The sequence below is a fragment of the Stegostoma tigrinum genome, chromosome 23 (genome assembly GCF_030684315.1).
Source record: "Stegostoma tigrinum isolate sSteTig4 chromosome 23, sSteTig4.hap1, whole genome shotgun sequence".
Taxonomy (NCBI): Eukaryota; Metazoa; Chordata; class Chondrichthyes; order Orectolobiformes; family Stegostomatidae; genus Stegostoma; species Stegostoma tigrinum.
Window position 1 is genome coordinate 1,659,627 of NC_081376.1, and position 14,933 is coordinate 1,674,559.

Here is a 14,933-nt window from a genome sequence, read left to right on the forward strand (position 1 = left end):
GAGCGAAGGTCTTATGAAGAAAGGCTGAGCGACTCGGGTCTGTCCTCATTGGAGAGAAGTCTAAGAGGGGCTTTAATAGAAACATACAAGATGATCAGAGAAAGATTAGATAGGGTGGACAGCGAGAGTCTTTTTCCTAGGATGATGATGTCGGCTTGTACGAGGGGGCATAGCTAAAAATTGAAGGGTGATGGATTTAAGACAGATGTCAGAGGCAGGTTCTTTACTCAGGGTGGTCAGGGTGTGGAATGCCCTGCCTGCCAATGTAGTTAACTCAGCCACATTCGGGGCATTTAAACAGTCCTTGGATAAGCATATGGATGTTGCTGGGATAGTGAAGGGGAATGGGCTCAGAATCGTTAACAGGTCGGTGCAACATTGAGGGCCAAAGGGTCTCTTCTGTGCTGTATTGTTCTATGTTCTATTACAGTTCACAGGTAACACTAAAATGAGAGGTAGCGAAAGTGTGAAGAGAACAATGAAAATCTGCAGAAGGATACAGAAAGTTTAAGTGAATGGACAAGGGTCTAGCAGATGGAGTGCCATGATGGTAAATGTGAGGCTATCCATTTTGGTAGCAATTATGGCAAAATGGAGTATTACTTAAATGGTGAAAAATTGTAGCACACTGCTATGCAGAGGGAGCTGGGCAGCCTTGTGTATGAAGCACAAAAAGTTTGCAGATGCAGTTGGTAATTGAGACAACAAATGGAATAGTGTCATTCATTGCTAAAGTGATGCAGGTTAAAAATCAGGAGGGTATGCTACAGTTCTATAGGGTGCTGGTGAGGCTAGATGCAGAGTACTTTGTGCAGTTTTAGCCTCCTCACTTGAGAAAGGATGTACAGGCACTGGATGGGGTGCAAAGGAGGTTCATGAGGTTGATTCAAGAATTGAAAATGTTGCTGTATGGGGAGAGATTGAGTAGACTAGGATTGCACTCAGGGAAATTTAGAAGAATGAGGGATGATCTAATAGAAACTTTTAAAATGATGAAAGAAATAGATAGGAAAGAAACATGGAAGTTGTTTCCACTGATGGGTGAAAGTACAACTAGGGGACGCAGCCTCAAAATAAGGGTGAACAGATTTCAGACTGAGTTGAGGATGAGCTTCTTCATCCAAAGGCTTGTGAATCTGTGGAATTCTCTGCCGAGTGAAACAGTTAAGGTTCCCTGGTTGAATGTTTTAAAGGCCAAGACAGATAGATCTTTGAACAGGAATGGAATTGAGGGTTTGGGAGGGTAAGTGGAGCTGAGTCTGCAAAATGATCAGCCATGACCTTATTAAATGGCGGAGTGAGCTGGAAGAGACAGATGACCTACTCCTGCTTTATTTCTTATGTCCGTGTGTCCTTAGATTGCCATCCTTGTCATTCCTCCTTCCCTGGAATAGGCCAGTTCTGAACGCTGATCAGAATGTCTTTAAATAACCCACACATATTAAATGTCGAATTGTTCAATAAAAGCTCCTTCCAGTTAATACTGCTCAGCTCCTACCTAATACTGATGTAATTTTCCCTCCCCAAATTTAGCACCTTCCCACAAGGTCCTGATTATTCATAGCTATCTTAAAACATAAGGAGAGGCGATCACCCCGTTTAAGAAGCTCCTGGTTCAGTGTTTTTCCCAAGTGGGAGTCCGCTACAGGTTTTCTTGTTCCAAGATGGGGGAGGAAATGGCCGAGTGGTATTATTGCTGGATGGTTAATTCAGAGACTTAGATAACATTCTGGGGACCTGTGTTCAAATCCCAGCACAGCAGATGGTGGAATTTGAATTGAATATAAAAGAAAATCATGAATGAAGAATCTAATGATGACCATGAATCCATTGCCAAATGTCAGAAAAACCCAACTGCTTCACTGATGTCCTTTAGGGAAGGAAACTGCCATCCTTACATGGTCTGGCCTACATGTGACTGCAGACCCACAGCCATATGATTGACTCTGAATTGACCCCTGGGCAATTCGGGATGGACAATAAACACTGCCGAGCTAGTGATGTCCTCCTCCCGTTAACAAATAAGTAAAATTGGATTCTACATCTTCCGATCGAAGATCGTTTCTTGTTCTCACAGTAATTTCATCGCTTACAGTCAGTTTCCCTGCCTGCCTGTCTTTTTGGGATGTCACGTAGCCCTCCATATTTACCTCTAGTGTTGATCTCCTTTAACCACGTCTTTGTAATAGCTATAAAATCATGCCTGTCTACCTATGTGCTATTAATTTGTTGATTTTGTTCTGAATACAATGAGCACACAAGTAAAGAGCGATTAATTTTGCTTTAGAACTTTATTTCACCTCTGGACACTATTTACAGCTGTTTTCTGTTTGTACATGCTGTCTTTCCCAGTCCCACGCTGAGTATTGTTATCCCAATAGTTCTTCAATGTCAGTCCGTGTGTGTTCCTGGACAAATGTGCTCGTGTGGTCGAAGGAGTTGTGGAGGTCACAGTTCTCGGACAGCATTTCATAGGCCTCTGCTGCAGGTAAGAAGTAAAGAAAATCTCTTGCTCTGAGCTCTGCAAACCAGGGCAATGTCAAAAAGGAAACAAGGTCAAAAGAATTTCAACAAGAATCTCAAAATTAACTGCTGAATTCATATCAACATTACGGGGATCGCCCAACTTAGTGCCCGCAACATCCCACTTTCTATTCTTCACTAACAATCCAAAGGCTGAACTATCCGTATCCCTCTTAACTTTTGAGCTAATTTCTTCTTTCCAGCGACAGAGAGAGAGACAGACAGACAGACAACAAGAGAGCATGAGAGACAGAGAGGGTGGGGGGGGAGGGGGAGAGAGAGAACAGAGAGTGAGACAGAAGAGAGAGACAGGACGGAGAGAGAGACAGGGAGAGAGAGAGAGAGGACAGACAGAGAAGAAACACCGAGAGAAAGAGACAGGGAGATAGAGAGGGAGCACAGAGAGAAAGACACACAAGAGACAGGACAGAGAGAGAAAGAGAGAGAGGACAGACAAGGAGAGAGAGGACAGAGAGTGAGACGGAGGCAGGGAGACAGGACAGAGAAAGAGGGAGAGACAGGACAGAGAGAGAACACGAGAGGGAGACAGGTCAGAGAGAGAGAGACACAGAGACAGGACAGAGAGTGAGATTGGAGAGAGAGACAGGGGACAGACAGAGAGAGAACACGGAGAGAAAGAGAGACACACGACAGAGAGAGGAGAGGGAGACAGGACAGAGACGTCAGAGAGGATGGTCAGAGAGAACAGAGAAAGAGGGAGACAGGGCAGAGAGACAGACAGGACACGGAGACAGGACAGAGAAAGAGCGACAGAACAGAGAGAGGACCGAGAGAGGGACAGGACAGAGAGAGTGACGGGACTGAGCGACAGGACAGACAGGGAGACAGGACAAAGAAAAAGAGAGACTGAACACAGACATGACAGAGAGTGAGTGAGACAGGGAGACAGGAGAGAGGACAGAGAAAGAGCGACAGAACAGAGAGCGCGAGAGAGGACATACAGAGAGACAGGACAGGGAGACAGAGGATCGAGAGGACAGAGACAGGGGACAGACACAGAGAGAGAGAGGAGAGACAGACAGGACAGAGAGGGAGACAGGACAGAGAGAGAACACGGAGAGAAAGAGAGAGTGACAGGGAGACAGGTCAGAGAGACAGACAGACAGAGATAGAGACAGGGAGACAGGACAGAGAACACGGAGAGAAAGAACAGAGACAGGGAGAGAGAGAGAGAGAGAGAGACAGGACACACCGAGAGAGGAGAGACAGACAGGACAGAGAGGGAGGATGAAGGGAGAGAGAGACAGGGAGAGAGGACAGACAGAGAGTGAGACTGGGGGTGGGGGGAGAGAGACACGGAGACAGGACAGAGAGAGAACACGGAGAGAAAGAGAGAGAGAGACAGGGAGACAGGTCAGAGAGACAGATGGAGGGAGAGACAGGACAGACAGGACAGACAGAGATAGAGACAGGACAGACACAGAGTGAGACCGGGGGGGGAGAGAGACACGGAGACGAGACAGGACAGACAGAGAGTGTGACGGGGGAGAGAGAGACAGACAGGACAGAGACACGACAGACAGAGTGAGACGGAGACAGGAGAGAGAGAAAGAGACCGACAGGACAGACAGAGAGTGAGAGACAGGACAGAGAGACAGAGCACAGAGTGAGAGAACAGACAGAGGACAGACAGAGACAGGGGGAGGGAGAGAAAGAGAGGACAGAGAGAGAGAGAGAGACGGGACGGAGACAGGGGACAGACAGAGAGAGTGACAGGACCGACAGAGACAGGACACAGACACGACACAGAGACACAGGGAGAGAGAGAGAGAGAGAGAGAGACAGGTCAGAGACAGAGGACAGAGAGAGAACAGAGAGAGTGAGAGAAACAGAGAGAGAACAGCGAACACAGAGAGGGAGAGGGAGAGAACGAGACAGGACAGAGACAGGGGGAGGGAGAGAGAGAACAGAGAGAGACCGGACAGAGACAGGGACAGGGAGAGACAGGACAGAGAAAGGACACGGAGACAGGACAGACAGAGAGTGAGACCTGGGGTGGGGGGGGAGAGAGACACGGAGACAGGACAGACAGAGAGTGTGACGGGGGAGAGAGAGAGACAGAGAGATACACGCCAGACAGGAGAGAGAGAGGACACGGAGAGAACGAGAGCCACAGGACAGAGACAAGGAGAGGGAGAGAGAGGATCGAGAGGACAGAGAGAGTGACAAGACCGGGAGACAGAGAGTGGGACAGAGAAAGAGAGTTACAGGACACAGACACGACAGGGAGAGAGAGGATCGAGAGGACAGACAAAGACAGGACAGAGAGAGACGGGGATACAGGGGGAGGGAGAGAGAGGACAGACAGGACATGGAGACAGAGACACAGGACAGAGACATGACAGAAAAAGAGAGAGAGAGACAGGTCAGAGATACAGGGAGACAGGACAGAGACAGGGGACAGAAAGAGAGAGAAAGACAGGACACGGAGACGGAGACGAGAGGGACAGGACAGAGACAGGATCGAGAGGACAGACAAAGACAGGACAGAGAACAGACAGAGATGGAGAGGCGGGAGAGAGAGAGAGAGAGAGAGAGAGAACACGGAGAGAAAGAGCGAGACAGGACAGAGAGAGAGACCGGACAGAGAACACCGAGAGAAAGACAGACACGGGGAGAGAGGACAGAGAGAGAGAGAGACAGACAGAGAGAGAACGGGAGAGGGAGAGAACAGAGAGAGACAGACAGAACAGAGAAAGGACACGGAGACAGGACAGACAGAGAGTGAGACCGGGGGTGGGGGGGGGAGAGAGACACAGAGACAGGGGACGGATAGAGAGAGAGGGACAGAGAGATACACGACACAGAGACAGGACAGACAGGAGAGAGAGAGAGAGAGGACAGACACAGGAGAGAGAGAGAAGACACGGAGACAGGACACGGAGAGAGCGAGAGCCACAGGACAGAGACAAGGGAGAGAGAGGATCGAGAGGACAGACAGAGACAGGGGACGGATAGAGAGGGAGAGAGACAGGACCCAGAGAGAGAGAAAGACACAGGACAGAGACAGTGACAGGACCGAGAGGGACGGGACGGAGAGAGACAGACAGGACACGGAGACAGGACAGAGAGGGAACAGAGAGAGTGAGAGAGACAAAGAGAGGACAGACAGAGAGAGAGAGGCAGGGAGAGAGACCACGGAGAGAAAGAGCGAGACAGGACAGAGAGAGACAGGACGGAGAGAGAGGGTAGAGACAGGACAGAGAAAGAGAGATACAGGACACAGACACGACAGGGAGAGAGAGAGAGAGACAGGACATGGAGACGGGACAGAGAACACGGAGAGAAAAAGCGAGAGAGAGAGAGGAGACAGAGAGAAAGACACAGGACAGAGACAGGGAGACAGGACACAGACACGACACAGAGACACAGGGAGAGAGAGGGAGACAGGACAGAGAGAGAGTGAGAGAGACAGGATTGAGAGAGAGGACACGGAGACAGGACAGAGAAAGAGGACAGAAAGAGAAAGACAGACGAACAGAGAGCACACAGAGAGTGAGAGAGAGAGAGAGGCAGGGGACAGAGAGAACATGGAGAGAAAGAGAGAGAGGACAGAGACAGGACCGAGAGAGAGGGTAGAGACAGGGGACGGATAGAGAGAGACTGGACAGAGAACACCGAGAGAAAGACAGGACCGAGAGAGAGGACACAGAGAGGAGAGTGAGAGAGACAGGACAGAGACAAGGAGAGGGACACAGGACAGAACAGAGGGAGAGAAAGAACAGAGAGAGTACAGTGAAAGAGAGGAGGACAGAGAGATAGACTATGAGAGACAGAGACAGAGAGATAGACATGTAGAAACAGAGCATGAGAGTGAGAGGGAGACAGGTAGAATAAATAAATGTTTAAAAACTCAAACATTACAGTCCTTTCTTAAGCCACAAGTTTGCAGACACTCTGAACTGGGCATCCCCCATGACGGTTCGTATTCACATGTGCTGGGCTAAGACCCGCCCATCCTTGCCAGTGGACTTCACTGCTGACTGCCGTTGCTGACCTCCATCGGGCACGACAGGCTTTGTCACATTATGTACTGTCTTATCTTATTCCTTTTTCAGGCTATACCAAGCTGCCACTGACCTGCCCATCTGACCGATGCCAAGATTGGAGCAGACAAGGGGACCTGGTAAAGGTGTTTAAGATTTTGAAGGGCATAGAAAGGATAACTGGAAGCTGCTTTTTCCATTAGTTGACATTGTTAATAAACAGGGGGCACAGATTGAAGTTCACAGGTAGAAAGCTAATAGGGGAGTTGAGGAGAACCTATTTTCCCCAGTGTGGTGGGAGTCCTGAGCTCACTGACTGAAAGTGTGACTGATTCACAAAGTGTCTGAATATTTAAGCAGTATTTAGATATTCACTTGTGTTGCCGTAGGCTCCAGGGCCATGGGCCAAACAATCAAAAAGTTAATCAATGTACTGTGAGTTCAATGTAGACAGATCTTTGTTGGGCAGTGCTGGAACTACGGACTGCACGGCCTCCTCCTGTGCAACAAACATCCATGAGTCTATAATTACACAGCTTTTCTCTGAGGCATTTCTCCACTTGACTGATTCTTTGTAAATGCAAGGCTGACAACATAAATCCTTTTCTTAAAAGCTTCCGTCTCACTGAGAAAACTGCAGGCCAATTTGATCGTCTGCTCTGAAAAATCTGCTCATATTTTGATAGTTATGACAAATTCTATTATCAGGGCTGACACAATCCACAGCATTCTAAACCAATCAACAATATTCCAGAAAATTGATCATTTGCCTCTCTGACAAATTTTAACTTTTGCTTTAAAAAAAGAGAAATAAATCTGGATCTGGCAAAAACTAATTAGTTCTTCCTTTGACCATACCCGTACATACCAGCTTTCAATGAAATATGCACATTAGTTTGTGAGATACTTTGTTGACAAACAGCACAACGAATGGGCAAAAACATTACCTCACATTAAGTGTTCTCCCTGCTGCAAGTGAGCAGCAGAGTCATACAGCACTTCTGAATATTTTTCCCAGTCTTCTAATGATGATACATTACTGGTAACAAAAACAGCTGCTGAAGTTAGTGTCTTTGAGAAACAATAGCATCATACATATGTAGTGCATCATTTATGTAGCAGGAATGCACTGTGCAGATTCTGCACAGACTGAGTTATGACTTAACATTCACAGTGGCAGTGACTAAATACAGAAATATACTAATACAGCAAACCTTTTGTTAAACAGCACCTGTGGTACCAGGAATGTGCTGAATAATCAAAAATTCCATTTGATCAATCGGTCCACACACACTGAACAATAGGAACATAATGCATGGGATATACGCATCACTGTTATACTTCATTTACAGCATAAATAACTGAAGTAATGATGCAACTTTGCCTTAACTCAAACTTACTGGCAGAGAGCCTTCTCACTTGCACCCTCACCAGACATCACAGAGATTATGAGAATACAGTAAACATCTGGTGTATAATTTTTGTCAGTTTATTGTGTGCTAGTTTGTTAAACCTACAGTTTACATGTGTATCAGCAATGATAGATTTAGTACTTACACTTGTATTTTTCCTCCAGGTGACGCTTGGATAGACACATCAAGCCAATTGTCAAAGAAGGAACTCTGATTCTTCCACTCATACCCCTGGAAAAGGAAATTGCAGAATGTCACTGACTGACTTTACTGATTTGAATACAGCATAAGATACATAGAACATCGAACAGTACAGGCCCTTCAGCCCACGATGTTGTGCCGAACTTTTACCCTAAACCTCAGGTCTATCTAACCTCCACCCCTATCTTATATTACCATCCATTCGCCTGTCTGATAGTCACTGAAATGCCCCGAATGAGATCGACTCCACTACCCACTCCAGCTGAAACAAAGATCTCTTTGAATTGTCATTTGTCAGACATGTATTGAATCAAAAAACAAATTTCTCACTTCCATAGATTTCTATAGCATCTTAATATGATTTGTGAAGATGAAACTTCACCCTTTCATTTTATCAATACAATTTTTAACAAAATGTCACTATATAGAACTTGTATGTTGGTATTTGCGCGTACGCCATTTCAGTTTGTGATCTGTTTCTATGCAACGAGTGATAAACACTTCAATTAAAATGGTTGAGAGCAGTATATGTGAGATTTAATACTGTGCTTTATCTACAGATAGTCCATCTGCAGGTTGTTATTCATGAGATTTAACTGACATCATGTCTCAGAGGAGCTTGTGTCCTCTGGGTTACGTACTGTTTGACCGTTGCCGACTGGTCACTGGTTGAGAGGAAAGAGAACTACTAGCTGCTATCCATTTTCAACAAGTGATCACGATAATCTACCTGCGTTTCAACGTCCCATCAACATTCAAGAATTGTTGCGAGAACAGGCTTCTGTGCAACAAACAGGAGCAGAATCAAGATCAACCATGTTTTCCCTATCTGAACAAGCTGCCAACACCAGAAATATGGGACCGTCTTCATCATACTTATACAATTAACTTTTAAAATAGACAACAGGTGCAGGAGTAGGCCATTCGGCCCTTCGAGCCAGCACCACCATTCATTATAATCATGACTGATCATCCACAGCCAATGTCCTGTTCTTGCCTTATCCCCATAATCCTTGATTCCACTACCTTTAAGAGCTCTATCCATCTCTTTCTTGAAAGTATCCATAGACTTGCCCTCCACTGCCTTCTGGGGCAGAGCATTCCATATATCCACTACTCTCTGGGTGAAGAAGTTTTTCCTCAACTCTGTTCTAAATAGCCTGTCCCTTATTTTTAAACCATGTCCTCTGGTTCTGGACTCACTCATTAGCAGAAACGTGCTTCCTGCCTCCAGAGTGTTCAATCCTTTAATAATCTTATACATCTCAATCAGACCCCCTCTCATCCTTCTAAGCCAGGTCCCTGTACAGCTGCAGAAGGACCTCTTTGCTCCTATACTCAATTCCTCTTGAAGGCCAGCATGCCATTAGCTTTCTTCACTGCCTGCTGTACCTGCATGCTTGCTTTCATTGACTGATGTACAAGAACACCTACATCTTGTTGTACTTCCCCTTGACCTAACCTGACTCCATTTAGATAGTAATCTGCCTCCTGTTCTTGTCACCAAAGTGGATAACCACACATTAATCCACATTAAACAACATCTGCCATGCATCCGTCCACTCACCGAGCCTGTCCAAGTCACCCTCTATTCTCATAACATCCTCCTCACATTTCACACTGCCACCCAGCTTTGTGTCAATGGCAAATTTGCTCATATTTCTTTTAATACCTTCATCTACATCATTAATGCATATCGTAAACAGCTATGGTCCTAGCACCGAACCTTGTGGTATCCCACTGGTCACCGCCTGTCATTCCCAAAGGGACCCGTTTATCACTACTCTTTGCTTCCTGTCAGCTAGCCAATTTTCAATCCAAGTCAGTATTTTGCCCCCAATACCACGTGCCCTAATTTTGCTCACTAATCTCCTATGTGGGACTTTATCAAAGGCTTTCTGAAAGTCCAGGTACACTACATCCACTCATTTTCCCTCGTCCATTTTCATAGTTATGTCCTCAAAAAATTCCAGAAGATAAGTCAAGCACAATTTCCCCTTCGTAAATCCATGCTGACTCTGACCTATCCTGTTACTGCTGTCCAAATGAGTCGTAATTTCATCTTTTATAATTGGCTCCAGCATCTTTCCCACCACTGACATCAGGCTAACCGGTCTACAATTTCCTGTTTTCTCTCTCCCTCCTTTCTTGAAAAGGGACAACATTAGCCACCCTCCAATCCACAGGAACTGATCCTGAATCTATAGAACACTGGAAAATGATTACCAATACGTTTACGATTTCTAGAGCCACCTCCTTAAGTACCCTGGTATGCAGACCATCAGGTCCCAGAGACTTCTCAGCCTTGAGACCCAACAGTCTATCCAACACCATTTCCTGCCTAATATAAATATCCTTCAGTTCATCCATTACCCCAGGTCCTTCAGCCACTATTACATCTGGGAGATTGCTTGTGTCTTCCCTAATGAAGACAGATACAAAGTACCTATTCAACTCTTCTGCAATTTCCTTGTTCCCCATAATAAATCCACTCATTTCTGTCTTCAGAAAATTCTGCCCAAGTTTAGTCTTAACCTTTTTTTTCCACATACCTAAAAAAGCTGTTACTATCCCCCTTTATATTTTTGGCCAGTTTTCCTTCGTACCTCACTTTTTTCTCTGCGTATTGCCTTTTTAGTTATCTTCTGTTGCTCTTCAAAAGCTTCCCAGACCTCCAGCTTCCCACTCATCATTGCTATGTTATACTTCTCTTTTATCTTTATAGAGTCCTTAACTTCCCTCATCAGCCACAGCCGCCCCTGCCTCCCCTTAGGATCTTTCTTCCACTTTGGAATGAACTGATCCTGCACCTTTTGCATTATATCCAGAAATACCTGCCATTGTTGTTCCACTGCCATCCCTGTGAGGGTATTGAACCATTGAACTTTGGCCAACTCCTCCCTCATAGCTCCATAGATCCCTTCGTTCAACTATAATACTGACACTTCCGATTCTCCCTTCTCCCTCTCAAATTGCAGATTAAAACTTATCACATTATGGTCACTACCTCCTTATGGCTCCTTTACTTTGAGGTCCCTGATTAAATCCCGTTCGTTGCACAACACCAGTTCCAGAATTGCCTCCTCCCTGGTAGGCTCCATATGACTCTGCATCTCCTGATTGTATGTCCCCACTCGCAAGGGACTGAAGATTTTATATTTCTTTATATTCAGAATTTCATATTATTTTTACTATTTATTATTTCTGTATTATTCCATATTTCTTCACTTCTGACTGTTTCAAATACGACATGTTTTCTTATGCTACATCAGTGACGACATTTCAAAAGTAGTTTAACTGCCTATCAAGTACCAGATGGACTGCCCCCCCAGAGTTCTGAAGGAGATAAGTGAGAAGACCATACAGGCATTGGTGATCTTTCAGGAATTACTGGAGTCAGGGTGGGTCCTAAATGAGTGCAAAATGGCAAATGTAACACCCCTGTTTAAAACAGAGGGAGGCAAAAGACGAGAAATTATAGACCTGTTAGCCTGGCGCTGGTCATTGGGTCAGATTTTAGAGTCCATTATTAAGGATGAGACCAGAGAATGCTGGGAAATACTGGGAAATACATTGTAAATTGGGCTGAGAAAACACAACTTTGTCAAGGGAAGGTCTCTGTTAGATTCTTTGAGAATGTAACAAGTGAGTAAAAACAAAAGAGAGCCATTGAACTTTATCTCTTTGGATTTCCCCAAAGCCTTTGACAAGGTGCCACACAGGAGGCTTCAAAATAAAAAATGAGCTTATGGTGTTAGCAAGTAGGTACTGGCATGGATAGAGGGTCGGCTAACTGGCAGATTGTAGAGAGTGGGAATAAAAGGGTCTTTTTCAGGCTGGCAGCCAGCAACTACAGGAGTTCTGCAGTCATCAGAGTTCAGACTACAGCCATTCACGTTATACATTAGCAATCTGGACAAAGGAACTGATGGTATTGTTGTCCATAGGGGGTTGTTGCTAAGTTTGCAGATGACATTTCGATAGGTGGAGAGGCAAGTAGTGTTGAGGAAGTGGGGAGGTCACAGAGAGTCTGTAGAGAAGTGGCAATAGAGGCATAGGCTATTTTCTAAATGGGGAAAGGCTTCAGAAATCTGAAGCACAAAGATGCCCTAGTTCAGGATTCTTTTAACATGCAGGTTCAGTTGGCAGTTGGGAAGGCAAATGCAATGTTAGCATTCATTTCAAGACGGCAAAAATACAAGAGCAGAGATGTATTGCTGAGGCTGTGTAAGGCTCTGGTCATATTGCATTTGGAATATTAAGAGCAGTTTTTGGCCATCTATTTCAGGAAGGATGTGCTGGCCTTTGTCAAGGTCATGAGGAGGTTCTCAACCATAATCTTGGGGATGAAGGTACTGTCATGTGAGCAGTGACTGAGAACTCTGGGTCTGAACTCGATGGAGTTTAGAAGGATGAAGGGTGTCACACTGAAGGGAAGTCAGGCCTGGATAGAATTGACATGGAGATGTGGTTTCCACTAGTAGGAGAGACCAGGACCTGAGGAGATGAGGAGGAATTTCTTCAGTCAGAAAGCTGTGAATCTGTGGAACTCATTGATGCAGAAAGCTGTGGAGGCCAAGTGGGAGTGGATTTCAGGTAGATAGGTATGTTCTTGCTTAGTAAGGACACAGGAGAATGGGGTTGAGAATGATGGATCCCACTCAATGGGCTGAATGGCCTAATTCTGTTCTTAAATCTTAAGGTCTAAAACACTGGAATGAATCACTTGAGTGTCATTTTCATTGCACTGCAAGGACAGTATCTCTCCAAAAGACCGAACAAATTTTCTCACTGTTGTTGCAAACCTATTCAATAACTAGCAACAATGCTCCTATAGTGCCTCTCTCAGCTGGCGCTAGTTAGTTCTCCCAATCATCGTAACTGGAACATCCCGGTATTACTGGCACTAGTGACATGTTTAAAGGCTATTGTGGACGAGTAAAATGCTCAGAATCCAGAACTGCCTTGTACAGTTCACAGCATTTGCCCCAGACAGGGCAGGAAAGGGGAAATTAGCATCTTCTTTTACAGTTGGGGACCTGGAGGTCCTGGTGGATGGATCGGTGCAGTGGAGGACTGTCCTGTTGCCCAAGGACAAGCACAGGAGGCCATCACACAAGAACCGCCAGACTGATCTGAGGCTGTCCAGTGTCAATGCAGTCTCAACCACCAAAAGAACCATCCAGCAGTGCTGCAAGATCAGTGACCTCTGCTCCAACAGAAGAAGAGCCTCACTGGTCAGTGCTACCTCACATTCACAATCTCTCTAATTCTGCACCACCCTTCAGCACAGCTCACGTAATACCATTCTCACCAAAGCATTCAATGTTTGTCTTCGCTTGCTCTCGTCTACTTGAGGCCCCAAGGCTATTAATCCTGTATGTTCTCTGTGCCTCTTGCTCTCACCCAGGAGACCTCACCTCCCTTCCCAAACATACATGAGCACTAACAAATGCACCAGCTAATTTCCTGTCACTCAAACCCTACCTTTGTTTCATTCCAGGAAACCAGCCCAAGTAGGGCAGAAAGAGCCAACACAGTTAGTGAGGTGTCTAACGTTTGACTTCTCACAACAGTGAAGTGTCCTGACCATGGTCATCCTGAGCAGCCAACTGATTGCATTCAAGCCCCTCGAGTGATATCAGACAATGCCCTGGAGTTACCTAGATCTGCTGCCTGAAACTGCCTCGCTTGACTGGAGACCATTCCCCTCAGAACCTGATGCATGACCATGAGGCTGGAGACAATGCAATGTGTTCTGTGCTTCTGCAGCTGGCACATACTGCAGGTGTGAGATCAACATATCACGGTGCTGAACGGCAACACATCCACTCCTTTGATTGATAACTGCTGACAAACATGACAAGCTGTCTGGCTTTGTCTTGATGCCAAAAAGTTAATCAACATAGTAGCATTATGAATCTGTGAGATGTGGCAGAGGGGGCAACCCATAAAAAGACAAGGCAAATGAAGACAAGGCAGAGGAGCTGTTGGCATTCATGCAGGGACAAAATGAGAGTGGAGAGCTCAAGCAAGGTGACCTGATGTGTAACGTGGCCCAATACACGAATGGGTGCCTGTCCCTGCATCCAGAAGTGCCCTGGCAGTAGCACTGCAATGAGCGGGGCTGCTGCAATCCAGAATGCAGCAATGAAGTACAGAAGAGTACTGAAAGCAGATCTGAGATGTGCTGAGGCTGGAACATGCCACATGTCAAAACTGTGGACATGGGGTGCTACTGAAGGGTGTGGCTGCAGATGCTGGTAACTAGTGCCCAAGTTGGAGGCCCAGAGGAGTATTGAGCAATGTGGAAGCACCACACACCCACTCAGAATTTCATTTCGGTAATTCTCAGCATCTAGTTTCTGTTTGGTAGGTATAAAAAGGGAATCAGTATTAATGAGGGTGGTACTCAGAAATAATGCATGTCTTTCAGTGCTCCCTCATGAGAATTTCAGCTCAATGCCTCCAATTTCACTGGAAAATGCAACATTTCGGTTTTGACATCCTGAAGGACCTTGGGCTACAATCAATAAGGCCCCTTGGCCTGATCCGAGGCACTTCACGCCCTTAAACTCTCATCCAACCTTTTAGCAACCCTCAATACTCCATACCTCTAGTCGGGGACCAGCCATCAGCAACTTCAGACTCTTCTCGGCTCTCAGTGGCCAGGAGTTGTACAAGGTAGAACTTCCATCCACGAGGGTGCCCGATGTCCTGCCTCCAGCCATTTAATGCTGCAGGGCAGCTGTGTAGAGCATGGGCAGGCTCCCATTTGGCATTTCAACTG

The 14,933-nt window shown here is 45.9% G+C and overlaps 1 long non-coding RNA gene across 2 annotated transcripts in view; it reads right to left on the minus strand.

The window, feature by feature from the left end:
* Nucleotides 1–2,286: 2,286 nt before the first annotated feature.
* Nucleotides 2,287–14,933, minus strand: part of LOC125462515 (uncharacterized) — a 227,177-nt gene continuing 214,530 nt past the window's right edge. The window contains exons 14-16 of one of the 2 annotated variants that reach the window (XR_009447099.1): nucleotides 8,088–8,173; nucleotides 7,478–7,569; nucleotides 2,287–2,482 (exon numbers count right to left, since the gene is read on the minus strand). This is a non-coding gene — a long non-coding RNA (uncharacterized LOC125462515). Of the gene's footprint in view, nucleotides 2,522–7,477; nucleotides 7,570–8,087; nucleotides 8,174–14,933 lie in introns of both variants that reach the window. The other variant, XR_009447100.1, reaches the window with a different exon arrangement.